The sequence below is a fragment of the Lampetra planeri genome, chromosome 48 (assembly GCF_965212315.1).
Source record: "Lampetra planeri chromosome 48, kcLamPlan1.2.h2, whole genome shotgun sequence".
Classification (NCBI taxonomy): Eukaryota; Metazoa; Chordata; class Hyperoartia; order Petromyzontiformes; family Petromyzontidae; genus Lampetra; species Lampetra planeri.
The window spans coordinates 2,184,901-2,198,120 of NC_136154.1; the positions used below are offsets into that span (position 1 = coordinate 2,184,901).

Below are 13,220 nucleotides of genomic sequence, written 5' to 3' on the forward strand. Positions count from 1 at the left end.
AACTCTTTGCGTTAAGCAGACGTCGAGGTTGGGCATTCCTTGTTGCGATGAGTGGTGTGAGTGTGGGTGTATCATACACACGGCTTCCTCGCTCTCTCTCGCTCGGCGGCAGCTGCAGGCTCCTTTCACTGCTGGATGAGCTGAGTCAGCACGACGCTTGTCTTTGAAGGTGCTCGATCGCGCTCGCAGCTCGTCCGCTAGCAGCTGACACCCTTCCTCCTGCTCGTACTCTTTGGCGATGCAAGATGTGCTCGTAGCTCGTTCGCTGGTGGCAGCCACCCTTGCTCGGTGGAGCTGGTGGCGCTGGCTGCGCACTCTCTCCTGCTCCGTGCTCTCTGGCGGTGCACGATTGCGCTTGCAGCTGGTCCTCTGCGATGCTGGCTTGTTCGATGCTTGGTGCTTTTCCGCCCTTCCTCCAGGTTGATTGCTTGCCGTTGCTCGTCACTCTTTCTTACGAAGCCACGGCCGGTAATGTGTTGTCATTACGGGCAACCCTGGTTAAGGGATGTAGTACCAGCCCTAGCGGGGCTTGGGTGAGCGCGGATTAGCTCGGAGGCAACGTGAGCAGTGTGCAGTGCGGGCTCCCTGTGAGGGAGCGAGAGGGAGCATTAGCCAGCCAGGGTTACCTTGGGGCATGATACACTGGTTGACCTGCTGTCACGTGACCGGACAATATTGGAGGGGGGCCACCGGTGGACGGGGGCCGAGGGGTGGTCACGTGGTCCAAAGGAGCTCTCGGGAACCTTCGAGAAGGAGCTGGAAAGGCCTGGAAGGTGGGCGGGACGAAGGGCGGAGCCAGCCCCAGCCTGGGGGCATATAACAAGGGCCCTGTGAGTAGCTCAGGGTTCTTCGTGTGCTGGTGTTACGAAGATCCACGATGGGGAGAAGGAAGCCTCTAGCCACGCGGTCCGGAACCCAGCTTGTGGTCCGGACTGGGATAGCGAACCGTGTCTAGTTCTGCCATAGCGTGGTTAGATGGGCATTCGAGACCCGAGTGTAGATCGTGTTGTGTTACGTGTTAATGCGAAATAGTGTTGCTCCCAAGATAACGGCTGCGACTCAGTTGGACTCACTACACATGCACACAGCCCATTCATCACAGACCCCCCCCCCCCACCCCATGCCAGTGGAGATTCCCTACACATGTTGATCGGCGGAGCCAACTTTTGAATACCTCATCATGTAGCGTTTAGTTTTGCGTAACATACAACACATTGAGTCCGGTCAAGCAACTACAGAATTTAATCAGCATGGAAGCTCTCGATATAGAGGTGAGCTCACAGACAATACTAGGGGGTGACTCGATTGAGTCTCTGTGTACAAGTGTAATAAATCCCGTTCAGACACGTATAAAGATAAAATAATAAATTAAATAATAGCATACTACGACGTTTCGATTGCAACACAAGCAATCTTCATCAGGTATAAAAGAAATAGCAACAAAAATCTAACCAGAAAACTATAGACAGACATACAAGCAGACAGACATCACAAAGACACACACAGAGAGAGAGAACACGTATCAGCACAAAGAGAGAGGTCGTTTCTGTGACGAGGCCTTAAATATAGAGAGGGGGCGGGGTGGAGAGAGGGAGGGGGCAGAATAATTCCTGCAGTCACGAAAGCTCCGAAATTGAGTTGTTTATTCGTTTTCCGTTCACATCCTTCCACCGCATTCGTACACTCGGTTCCCTTGCTCCTTCCCGCTGCTGGCTGACAGGGTGAGAGAGAGACTGCCGCGGCCCGCCACGTGGCTGGCTCGGGACCACGGCACCAGCGTGGCTTCCCCCTTCGTTCCTACACACACTGACCACGTGCTGTCTTTCTCCACCCCTTATAATCCCTGGCCCACGTGATACCACGCAGCCAATCCTCAGCCACACTCCTGGAACTTTCCCGAAGATACTGTCCAGCTCCAGGGCCACGCCCCTGGCTCGACTCCCCATTGGTTGCGGGCTGAGGCCGGCAGAGCCTATCATTATCATCCAGGTGTAACCTCACATTACACAAGCTGACCTCACTGAGTCTCTGTGTACAGGCTGTCCTCACTGAGACTATGTGCAAGCTGTCCTCACTGAGGTTATTTCAGAGAGGTTATCGGTGCCCTCGAACATAATTGATTATAACCGATCCAATAATCGTATCGTAGGCCCGCCTCCATTAGACAGCCAAATAACTGAGGTTATTTCTTGCATAGGCCACGGATTTTTGTGCAATCCCTTATTCCCAAAACGGGTTGTTACGAAAGGGAATTTAATAAATGTCCGCTGTATCGCAGCAAAATACGTGAGTCTGCAATCACTCTCCGACAAGGCGACTTGGAAGCAGAGCCGTTCGCGTTGTAAGCTGTGTTTGGACAGCTTCATGTGGGTTTTTACTTATTAAATTTTTTATGTTTACGAGCGTAAATGTGTATCGGCGTCCTTGTCAACGTTGAGCTGACATTCAGCAACTCACGTTAGGTGGTGATTCTATGAATTCTGATAACTTTGATCCATCCATCGTTGTGCAGTGGTTGGTGCGAACGAAGTTCAACGGACATACACACGTGCTTTACGTTTATCTATTTTAAGTATTTTTTGTGATTTGCTTTCCTTTTCGATGCTTTGCTCTCGTATCTTTTATTTTATTTGTATTGTTTTTTGTTTTAACTCTCTGACCCCGTACCCCAACTGGACATGAAAACGATCCTCAGTAGCTCATCTGGGTATCTACAAGATAAATACATATTCTGATATCAGGCGTGGAATATGCGAGCCATACAAATGCAGATAGAGTTGTGTGTCCGGCGTACGACAGCAAGCTGTTACTAGATATTAACTCCCTCGCCTGGTATACAGTAGGTTGTGGGTTAGATCCCGACCCTGACGCCTGCCGTACACTTGGAGTTTGCAGTGTCTCTCCCCGTGCTCACATGGATTTTTATCCGGGTCCTCCAATTTTTTTCCCCTCCACATTTACGATCAACAATCACGCGTTTAGAGTATTTGGCTTCTTTCCATTTGAACGTAATGATAGGCCACTTTGATCGAGCTATCACGTGTGGCCAAGAGCTAGGAAGCTCAGTGGGCTTTACCTATTCTTTGGGTCTTTCGGTAAAGTCACGTAGATAGATTCAAATTTATAAAAAATAAAATAAAAAACGACGACATTTTGATTACAACACAAGCGGTCGTCTTTAGGCGGAGAGAAAAATAAAACTAGTTTAGTTTGATACCGTGACATCTGGTGGTGAAGCACACTGGACTGAATCAACTTCCTTGCGGGGAATCGCGTGACACCTGTAGTCTCATTGACTGGCCTCGAGCAAATGTCACACCGCATGTGGCCGACTCGCAGTGAAGACTTCAGTCCGTGAGGTCACGGCACCCATAAGTCCGGATGTGCTCTGCAGGCGATCACCCGAGGTGTCAAGCTCGTCCATGTCAAACCGAATCACACAGATCCGGTAAGACGGCTTTACTGTGGGTACAGGGCCGTATTATCAAATAGGCCACAGTAGGCAAAGTGCCTGGGGCCTACGAAAAATAAAGGGTCTACGAATAAAAATGTTGACCATGTTGCTTTGTTGTTTGTATGATAACAATTTTTACCAAGGTATCTTCTTGAACAAATATATTTATATAGCAAGGATAGGAATAATGTATATACAAAGAGGCAGTCGTGTCAGTCGGTTTTTGAATAAGGTGAGAACTTAACACTGGAGATGAACTTTTCGAGATGAATTGCTAAATTTGCAAATAACATCTTATAATGGTGTTTTAGCACAATCTCATTCTCAATAGAGAGCAGTGCAAAGGGAAGACAAGCGTTTTTGTCCTACGGTTGGTTGTAGAGATATTTTTTAATCAGCTTTAGCTTCGAAAAAGAAGGCTCCCTTTCACAATTTGAAGTATCGCATGAAACAAGCGGAGTTGCAGCGGAGGTAGTAACATGAGCAGCAGTACCAGCTGTAGAAAGTTATCGCCGAAGGCCTACGAAACAGAAGTACCGAGGGCATACAAGAACCTCAATCCGGCCATGTGTAGGCGGCTGCCATGCAAGTGTCGTGGTTAAACTTCAGGAGTGATGTCTCTTCAGTGACCTAGCTGGCACGCTGACTGCAGACTCGGGATGAGATTTTTTTCACGCCCAAGAATAGCCACAAGATTTATAATAGCTTCGCCCTGTAGTTTTCACGTCAGAAGTGTCTGCTCCAGCCTTCTTCAACTGCGGCGTGACAATGGCTTGACACTGGCTAGGTGAGGGATCGCCCTCCAGCAACTACAGACGGCAAATGAATATCGCTCACAACGAGCGGAGCGCCGGGCGAATAAAATGCACCGAGTTGGTACAGTGGTGCATCTGCCAGCCAACTCAGTAAAATCGATGGCACCAGGATCTGTTCCGCGACCTCCTGCGCCTAGCCTGGCACAACAGTAAACCCATGGCACCTGGGTCTGTTTCATAACCTCCTGCACCTAGCCTGGCACAGTGGGGAGCACAGTTGGTGCATCTGCCAGTCGTTTCAGTCAGTCAAACCCATGGTACCTGCTGGGTCTGTCGCGTGACCCCCTGCCATCGGGACTTCAACACTTCACGTGATGGCCTCAAAGTGCACCTAGCCTAGCACAAGCGCACGTGGTGACGTCTCCGCCACTTAGTGATGCACGCCGGTTCATTTCTTCAGTCTGGAAGTTCGTTCTCCCCACCGAATGCCACGATAGTCGCATATACCGTTGTCACGTCCTCTACGGGAGCTCCGTGAGCCTGCGTGCCAGGAGGGAGAGGCTCCGTTTGAAGGCTTGCATACACGATCTGTCGACATTCACGCACACAAATTCACACATGAACACCAATACCAATACCGCCACGTATAAGTGATGAGGTCATCACGACGCCTATGCCAGGCCAGGTGCACTCGGAAGCCCCTTGCAGTATATTAAGGCTCTCTACTAACAGGTCATGGGCTGACTGCTATGCCAGGCTAGGTGCAGGAGGAGGTGACGGGATAGACCCAGGTACTATTGGTTGACTGCCGTGCTAGGCTAGGTGCAGGAGGAGGTCACGGGCAGACCCAGGTTCCATCGGTTGGCCGACTGAGATCACTGGCCGATGCACCACCTGTGCCCCCTACTTTGCCAATTTGCTCCACGGGGAGAGATACACGCAGACTCCAAATACACAGCAGGCATCAGGGTCGGGATCAAACCCACGGACTCCTGTATACCAGGCGAGGTAGTTAAAATCTCACCATGGGCAGAGAGAGAGACACCACAAAATCCAAATACAGTATACAGCAGGCGTCAGGGTCGGAATCGAACACACGACCTCCTGTATTTCATGCAAGGTAGTTAACATATCCTAGCCACCGTGGCTGGTAGCACCTACGAAGATCGACACGGCACACCGAGAGGGTAGGTTGTGGCCAACGCGCTTGTATGGTGGAGTTATCCCACCATGCCGTGGCGGCGGGCAGCAAAGGGCAGCAACGCAAACCACGCGGCTCCACTGTGATGCAAAGATGCTGCCGTGGTTTCATTGATGAGCAGCACAACCCAAGGTGACCTGCACTCTAGAAATTTGATTAAATCCCTCCATACCCCCCCCCTTCCCCCAGAGGCAGTCGATCAGCAGGTCGCCTGTGGTGGTGGGGCAAAGTTTGGGTACTCCCACCTCTTCCATGGGCGCCACGGTGGCCACCAACTCCACCACCCAGCTAAATATCTACAAACATGGAGATTGAGATCGATTTAAGGATAAGGATTTCACAAACCTCACTCATCTCCAGCTCCACGGGGCGCGTTTCTCCAGCAGCAGGGTGCAGCGTCTCGTCCGAGCCTTCCTTCCCCTGTGCCGTAGGGTGACCCTCTCTGATACTCCTTCTACCACCACCTTCACCGCTGCGGCTACAAATACTTCTGAGTCTCCTCCAACAGCACCAATCACTGTTGTGGCAGCAGTGGCGATGGCACGAGTACAGAAGCACCAGCAGCAACAGAAGGAAGACCAGAGTCCACACCGTTACGGCAAGGGTAAGATACGGTTGAGTTGTTGATGTCCCTGCCGATGCTATGACCTGGGTGGCAGCAGCAGCGGTGCCTGTGGGAGAAGAGGACACTGCTGGTAAACGGTTTTCTCCAACCGAGGTTAAAAGTGACCATGCACCACGCATGTGTCGTCTGTGTGTAAACATGGGACCAGGATAACCCTGCCACGTGTTATCCTCTGTGAGCAAAGGCTCGGCCGTGAGGTTGTGTTGCGATTGGGGGGGGGGGGGCTTACTGAACTGAAGACAAAAACAAAGCCACAGTAATAAAAAAAATCAAGCCACAGTAAAAAAAAAAATCAAGCCACAGTAAAAAAAATGTTCGGACGCAATCCATGCAAGAACCAAAAGTAATGATTTCACAACATTCATTTGCGTTTTTGTCCTGATAGCTGCCTGTCAGTTTATGTAATCCTAATTCATTACTGTCGAGGATAAACGCATGTTAGTAAGCTTTACATATATCTGTGGGGACCTCTTTGCCAGTATCCAAAATTATGAAAAATAATGGATTTTACCCTTTCTGGCAATAAAACATGAGTTGTGTTAAGATTTTCAAACACCAAATAGATATATATTGCAAGGCATCGAGTCTGCATAAACCACATGTACTTGTGGGTCCCATAAATGTAACTGTATAATGTAGTGATATTTGCATTGTCTTGTACTGGCATTCTCTGATCTAACACTGGTGGTGAGACAAGGCCATATAAAAGGCTGTCTCTGGTGTAGGCCGATCAGTTACCAAGGCAATGCATATGTAATGTGAGGGTACACCTGGGTGATTAAGTGGTCACACCTTATTGATAATGATTGACTCTACCGGTCCAGGCCCATAACCAATGGGGAGAGGAGTAGAGGCGTGGCCCTGACGTAATGTGAAGGTGACACCTGGAAGGAGATGATTGGCCCTGCTGGCTTCAGCCACAGCCAATGGGGGGACGAGTTAGGGGCGTGGTCCTGGGACCGGAGGATGGTATCTGGAAGATTCCAGGGAGGTTACCCAGGACTGGCTGAGAGGCACCACGTGATCCAGGGATTAAAAGGGGTGGAGACGGGCAACACGTGGTCAGAACTGGAACGAACGAAGGGAGAAGCCACGCGGGAGCGCAGGTCCAGAGCCTGCCATGTGGCCGTGACGGTCATCTCTCTGACTCTCTATCCCTCCCTCTCACGCTGTCTGCCAACAGCGTGAAGGAGTCAGATAGCAGAGGAGCCCGTACGATGAGAGCTGTGGAAGAAAGTTACTAAACAAGCCTGATTCCAGAAGTTGCCTCCGCGACCTTTATTACACATACATTATGTTTGTTTGCATGTTTTGCCACAAGTACATGTGTTTAATGCAGACTTGATGCCTTGCAAAACACATCTACGTGGTGTTTGAAAACCTTGAAAGAACTCCCGTTTCATTGCCAGACAGGGTAAAAACCCATTCTTATTTTTCATAAATCTTTACATTACCCATACGTGCACATGATTTTTCTTCACGTGTTTTTCTCTCGTTGAGAGCAATCCGGGGTACAAGGTATTCATTGTCGCGATTTGATTCAACAATCAATCATCCGTACATTGTGGTGAATGGAGTGGCTTCTGGTGGCTACGGGGAGGGCAATGTGAGCTGAACACATAAGAGCAACATGCAAGTATAGAATCATCGAATCCTTACACATGCCATAGGATGCATGTTTTGTGACTTCAAGATGCATTAATGGATGCACCGTTATAATTGTGCAGATGCATCCATACATTGTGTAGTTTAATGCCATTGAATGAAGCATTGATGTGAAGGCATAAGTATGTGTGTGTACAGTTTAGGCGTTTCATTACATCTCAAGCTTTGTGGAATTACCTGTAGAATGCACCCTCAAGTTGTGAGCCATCTGCAGAGCGACAGCCACTTTTTGTATCCTAGTGATGCCACTCGTGATTGCTGGGACTTAAATCTTTGATGAAGACATTCCCATTGCGAAGGTTGCCAGAGGAAAAACCATCACATGGCATAAGAAAAATGGCTGGCAGGAATGTGATATATTGAATTTGACAATATATAACCTGTGGAAAAAGATACATTGCATGTTTAGCAATTTGTCTTAATAGATGCACATTAGAATGTGTTTATACATACCAGGGCCGGATGAAGGTTCGTCTAGGTGGCCCGAGGTACTTGTTTCATAGGCCTTCAGTGATAACTTCCTACAGCTGGTTCTGCTGCCCATCTTACTACCGCCACTGTCACTCCGCTTTTTTAACGCAGAACTTCGTCCAGCCGCTGGATGGATGTCGTTACGGTGCCCTCATTCGACTATGTGCTGCAGATAAGCAGAATTAATTTGAAATTATTGGAAAAAAACAAGGTAAGCCTAAAAATATTATGAGCTAAAATGTCAACAATGTTTTTACTACGATGATCATATCGGATTACACAGCTTTAAAAGGATGCCATTCATATTCATCGAAAACAAATTAAATGTTCTGACAGGACGACCGCATGGTAAGCGCCATGTTGCTTTAAAATTGACTGTTATTTTAGGAGTAATATGCCTCACTTACAACGAGTCAACGACTTGTTACCACTGCAAATTAATTGCAACGAGCAGCCATAAAAAATATATGCATTCAAAAATATATCTTGGTTCAATTTTTTATCACAAAATGTAATGTAATAACACGGGCTGCTGACGGCAAAGTGGTGTAATGCGAGCGTAAATGGGCAGGCCGGATGTGACGATCCGAGAGGGAGGAGTCAGGGTCACGTGAAAGAGGGTGGAGTCAGGGTCACGTGGGGGTGAGGTTATAGGAAGGAGACAGGAAGACATCTGAAGAGTCGAGGGAGTGAAGAGGGAGACCACATTGGGTGGCCGCCGTGCCCTCAGCCTGGAGGCTGAGGGGGCTCACCGGACGGCGCCAGCCAGCGGGGTGCGGAGAGAGCAGAGGGAGAGTGTGCGGGGCACACAGAGCGTGCGGGGTTGCACGGAGCAGCAGAGTAGCTACAGAGCTAGCGGAGGCTAGCAGAGGGTGCGAGGTTGCACAGGCAGCAGAGTAGCTGCAGGGCTAGCGTAGCAGCAGTGTGGCTGCAGAGCGGAGCAGCAGGGTAGCTGCAGAGTGCGCGGGGCGCAAGGAGAGACGACGCTGGGCCGAGGAGGAGGCCAGCGGGGTGAGCGGAAGACGAACACAAATAAAGGACCAACGGAGATCAACATCGTGTGGCGGAGTCCTTTATTACATTGGTGTCAGAGTGGACTTTTTCAAGGCAAAATAACATCGAGGAAGAGGGCCGAGCACTTGAAAAAGCATAACCCACTTGTTACGTCTTCTGACGACGAAAAAACGGCCGTCGGCACACGTCCTCCAGCGGCCACGTGGGGGTCCAACTTGCATCGCTGCGGGCCAGTCTGCTGGATTTTGTCACCCTGGTGGCGCCGGCGACGAGGCCGGATCGGCCACGCGACGGGCCTGGAAGCGGTGAGCCTCCGAGTGGGGCTGAGCCGTCCGCCATTGGGGCCTGGCCCACGCTTCCCGCCTCTCCAACACGTGGCAGGGCGCCGCCATCTTGGGTGTGGTCGGGGAGAAACGGCGGGAAGCCGCCATCTTGTCGTCGCCGCGGCGGGAAGACGCCGCCATCTTCAACATCGCGGCGGAGAGGCGGCCGTGCGCTGCCATCTGGAGGCGCCGCGTGGTGTGCAGCCTGTTGCTGAGCTGCTGTTTTGCGAGGAGGAGCCGCAAGGAGAGGACGCCGACGCTGCTGCAGCTGGGGCGGGAGCTCTTCCGTCCTGGCTCGTGTGCGAGACACCGGAGCAGTCAAGTCACCGAACGAGTTCTGCGAGGCGTCTCAAGTTACCACCCTGCCGTCCTCTGCTTGCTGCTGCCCCGGGCGAGTCGTAACGATACGCACCCGGCCCTAACACACACCTCACCCATCTAGCGTGTGCCGGGGTGCGATTGTTGTCATGTCTCGAGCGTGCAGAGCGCGGTTCGGGCTGTGTGTGTGTGTTGACAATGGACGCGCTATCTGCTTGTTTGCTCGGTGTCAATTAGTGTGTGTGCGTTGTGGCAAGGAGATGTTATCTTCATGGCGAAGTTAATTATTAACTCGGTTGCGTAGTGAATCCCGCGTTGCTACCATCTCGTGGGTTGCCGTGTGCGACGTGCTAAATTGAAAAAAAAAAATTTTTTTGGTGTGTTGTTGCTGCAAGGTTCCGTGTGCGATGTGGTTGATTGCAAAAGAGAGAATATTTTTGTTGTTGCTGCAAGGTGCGACAGAGTTAATGGTGTTATGGTTGCCTGCAGATCTGCTTGCTATTGTGCTTAAATGTACGCTTGTGTAAACAGCATGTGCTGTTTACACTGTTTTGTATGGATATACGGAGTGCGGTGCATTGCTTGACCTTTGGGTTCGGGATTGTCATTAATTGTGCGTACCTGTTTGGAAATTGGTAAAAATTCGGGGGGGACCCAAAAATGTGGTTGTATGGGTGTTTATGCACACGAGATTGCGTGTGTATTCATGGGTAATTGCGCTTGTTGAGAGAGAGGGCGCGCGATGAGAGTGCGCAATGATGCTGTTGTTGGTGACTCTGCTGTTAAGGGTGAAGGGGCCGTAAATTGCCGCCAAGTGGCGTCGCTCATTCTGTTGATTGCATGCGGCCAGGGGTTGTTTTGCGAGTCGGTGTGTGTAAGAAATGTGTTTGGTCAAATATGGGTAAAAAATCCCCCGATACGACTGCTGTGCGCAGCGAGCTGCGGCTGTGCGTCCTATCATTGGGGGGTTGTTAAAACGTGACGGGGAATGTGTGTTGTGCCCCCAGCAAAGGGCAGCTGGGGTGCACGCACGGGGAAATCTGGCGACGTGTTCGCACGTTGGCCCGCCATTTTGAGTGCGCTCCAGAAATTGCGACGATGCGCTTTGTGCAGGGGGCCGCCATTTTGAGCGCGCGGGGAAACCCTCGGTGGGGCAAATATTTCATCTGTATATGCCTGCCATTGTTGAGTGGGTGATGCCCGAGTTGTGCTCACATCGGCCTATGGCTGATGGCTGACCTGACAGCCCGGAGGCAAGACACTCCGTGGTATGTCTCGAATTAATGGTCCGTGTGCTCATATGGCTCGGGGAGTCGTGGTTCAGTTGTGCGGTGGCAGACTGAACCTGGTGTGCCGGGGGCTCACGGGATTCTGGAGTGGAGGTTTTGTTACGTGCCAGCGAACGGGGTAACCTGGCTGGCATGGAGCAGGGATTCTCTATGCGGGTCCTCCAGCGGGAAGGGCCGCGGACTTGTTCCGCTCTGGGTTAGGGTGTTGTTGAATGTATAAGGGAACATTGCCCCGTGGGGGGGGGGGGGGGGTCGATGGTGTCTGGCCTTGCCGAGGGATGAATCTTCCCTTGGCTATAAAGCGTCAGACTATAAGATGCTGGTGTGTGTCCATCGCTGATGGGATAATAAGGGAGGAGCATGGCCGAGTTGCTGCTCATCCCCGAAATTGCACTAGCCGAGAGTATGCTGTGGTTTGACGACCAAGGTGAGGGTTATGGCGAGTTAAACGTTACCGCTGGGGAGCGTGGCTCTCTCCACGCGAGGGTGTGCGACTGGGGGCTTTATTGAGAGTGACAGTGGGTACATGCTGTGTACGTGAGATGTCTGTGCTGGTCCTCAAGAGAGGACTGCTAGTGGGCAAGAGCAGGAATTTTTGTTGTTGTTGTAGTCACGTGTAAATAATATTGTTGTTAAAATGTAAATACTGGGGCGTCTATTTTGGGTATTTATTGGGGTTTTCTTAAGCGGGCCGGATTTACATCATCTCCACTACCCTGGGTTTGGGTGGCTGTCGTGTACGACATGCGGATGTGCGTTGTTGTGCTGTGCCTCAGGGGGTTGGATTCTCCTTCTCGTCACAGATCTTCGGCGCCTGACACACTGGGTGTTACCTGGTGTGCTAACTGGATGAGGACTTAAAGGAGAAATTGGGCGCCCGTTCATCATTCCTGCTCTACCAATTGCTCTTTGACGTTGGACTTGAGCCTAGCGGATGGAACAGCAACATGGACACGCTCTAAGACACCACATTCCTGGGTTATGCGCGTCGGCCATTCTTGCGTGTCGGTTGCCGTTGTTGTGCATTGTTCCATTCTTATTCTTGTTGTTGTTGCGCGGAGGACGGGCCGGTGTTCTGTTCCGGATCCTGATCCCTCCCCTTTCGTTACTTGTGTTGTTGTTGTTATAATCTCTGTTGTGTCTGGGGGACTACTGATTGTGATGCCTTCGCTCGCATTATTTTGTCCTGTTTTAGCCGAGGACGGCTGGATTTTTGTTTACGGGGGGGAGGTGGTGTAATGCGAGCGTAAATGGGCAGGCCGGATGTGACGATCCGAGAGGGAGGAGTCAGGGGCACGTGGAAGTGTGGGGGTCGCTGGCCCCCGAGATCCCTCCCTCGGTAATGCTAACGGCCGGGCTAACATCATCCCTCGCCCCCCCCCCGCTGCTAAGCGAACCGCTGCTCGGTTCCTCACCCATGGTGTGGGAGCCGTCGCTCGAGGATTCCCCTCCACCGCGGGTCCGCGTAGTAGGCATGGTTAGATACCGAGTAGTATTATGCCCCCTTTACGCTACCATGATACCTCCCTTTCCTAATCGCGTACCTGCAACCCACACGGATCGAACGTACGCACACACACACAGCTCCGTGCACTCCAACTCCACACTGACTACTCACGTTATGATCGCGCACCTGTATCCTACGCGGAGCGAACGCACGCGCACACACGCAGCTCTACACGCGACACCCACTCTCGCGCCATTCTGCGCAGCGCTCCCACGAGGCGAGCCGCAGCACTACACGCGTTCGCACCGCTCACGAGATCACACGAGGCCACGCTTCGCTATTAATGATTTATTGTCCGCTACCTGGAACTAGGTGTTAAATCAGTGAGTCGACGAGGCTGGCCTACGCTGATACCTTTATGCCTATTCCCGATTTATCTGCTATGATTCTAATTCACCTCCTTACTCACTGTTAGGTGCTCACGGCGGTCCGTTGATCCCCTGCTCGCAGCGTACCTCGGTGCGTCTCACGGACGTCCGGGTCGCTGGGCTGGAGCTGCGTCTTGTCGCCTGGCGCTGGAGTAAGAGAGCCCGATCTCTCCTTTGCCCCCCCTTTTATCCTCACCGGACGACGCCAGCCAGCTGGGTGCGGAGAGAGC

The 13,220-nt window shown here is 51.4% G+C and overlaps 1 long non-coding RNA gene across 1 annotated transcript; it reads right to left on the reverse strand.

The window, feature by feature from the left end:
• Positions 1–1,626: 1,626 nt before the first annotated feature.
• LOC144733838 (uncharacterized) lies at positions 1,627–11,342 on the reverse strand. Its single transcript, XR_013588430.1, has 3 exons — positions 7,878–11,342; positions 5,756–6,081; positions 1,627–4,797 (listed from the first exon to the last, which is right to left on the reverse strand). It is a non-coding gene; the product is annotated as an uncharacterized LOC144733838 (long non-coding RNA).
• Positions 11,343–13,220: the final 1,878 nt, after the last annotated feature.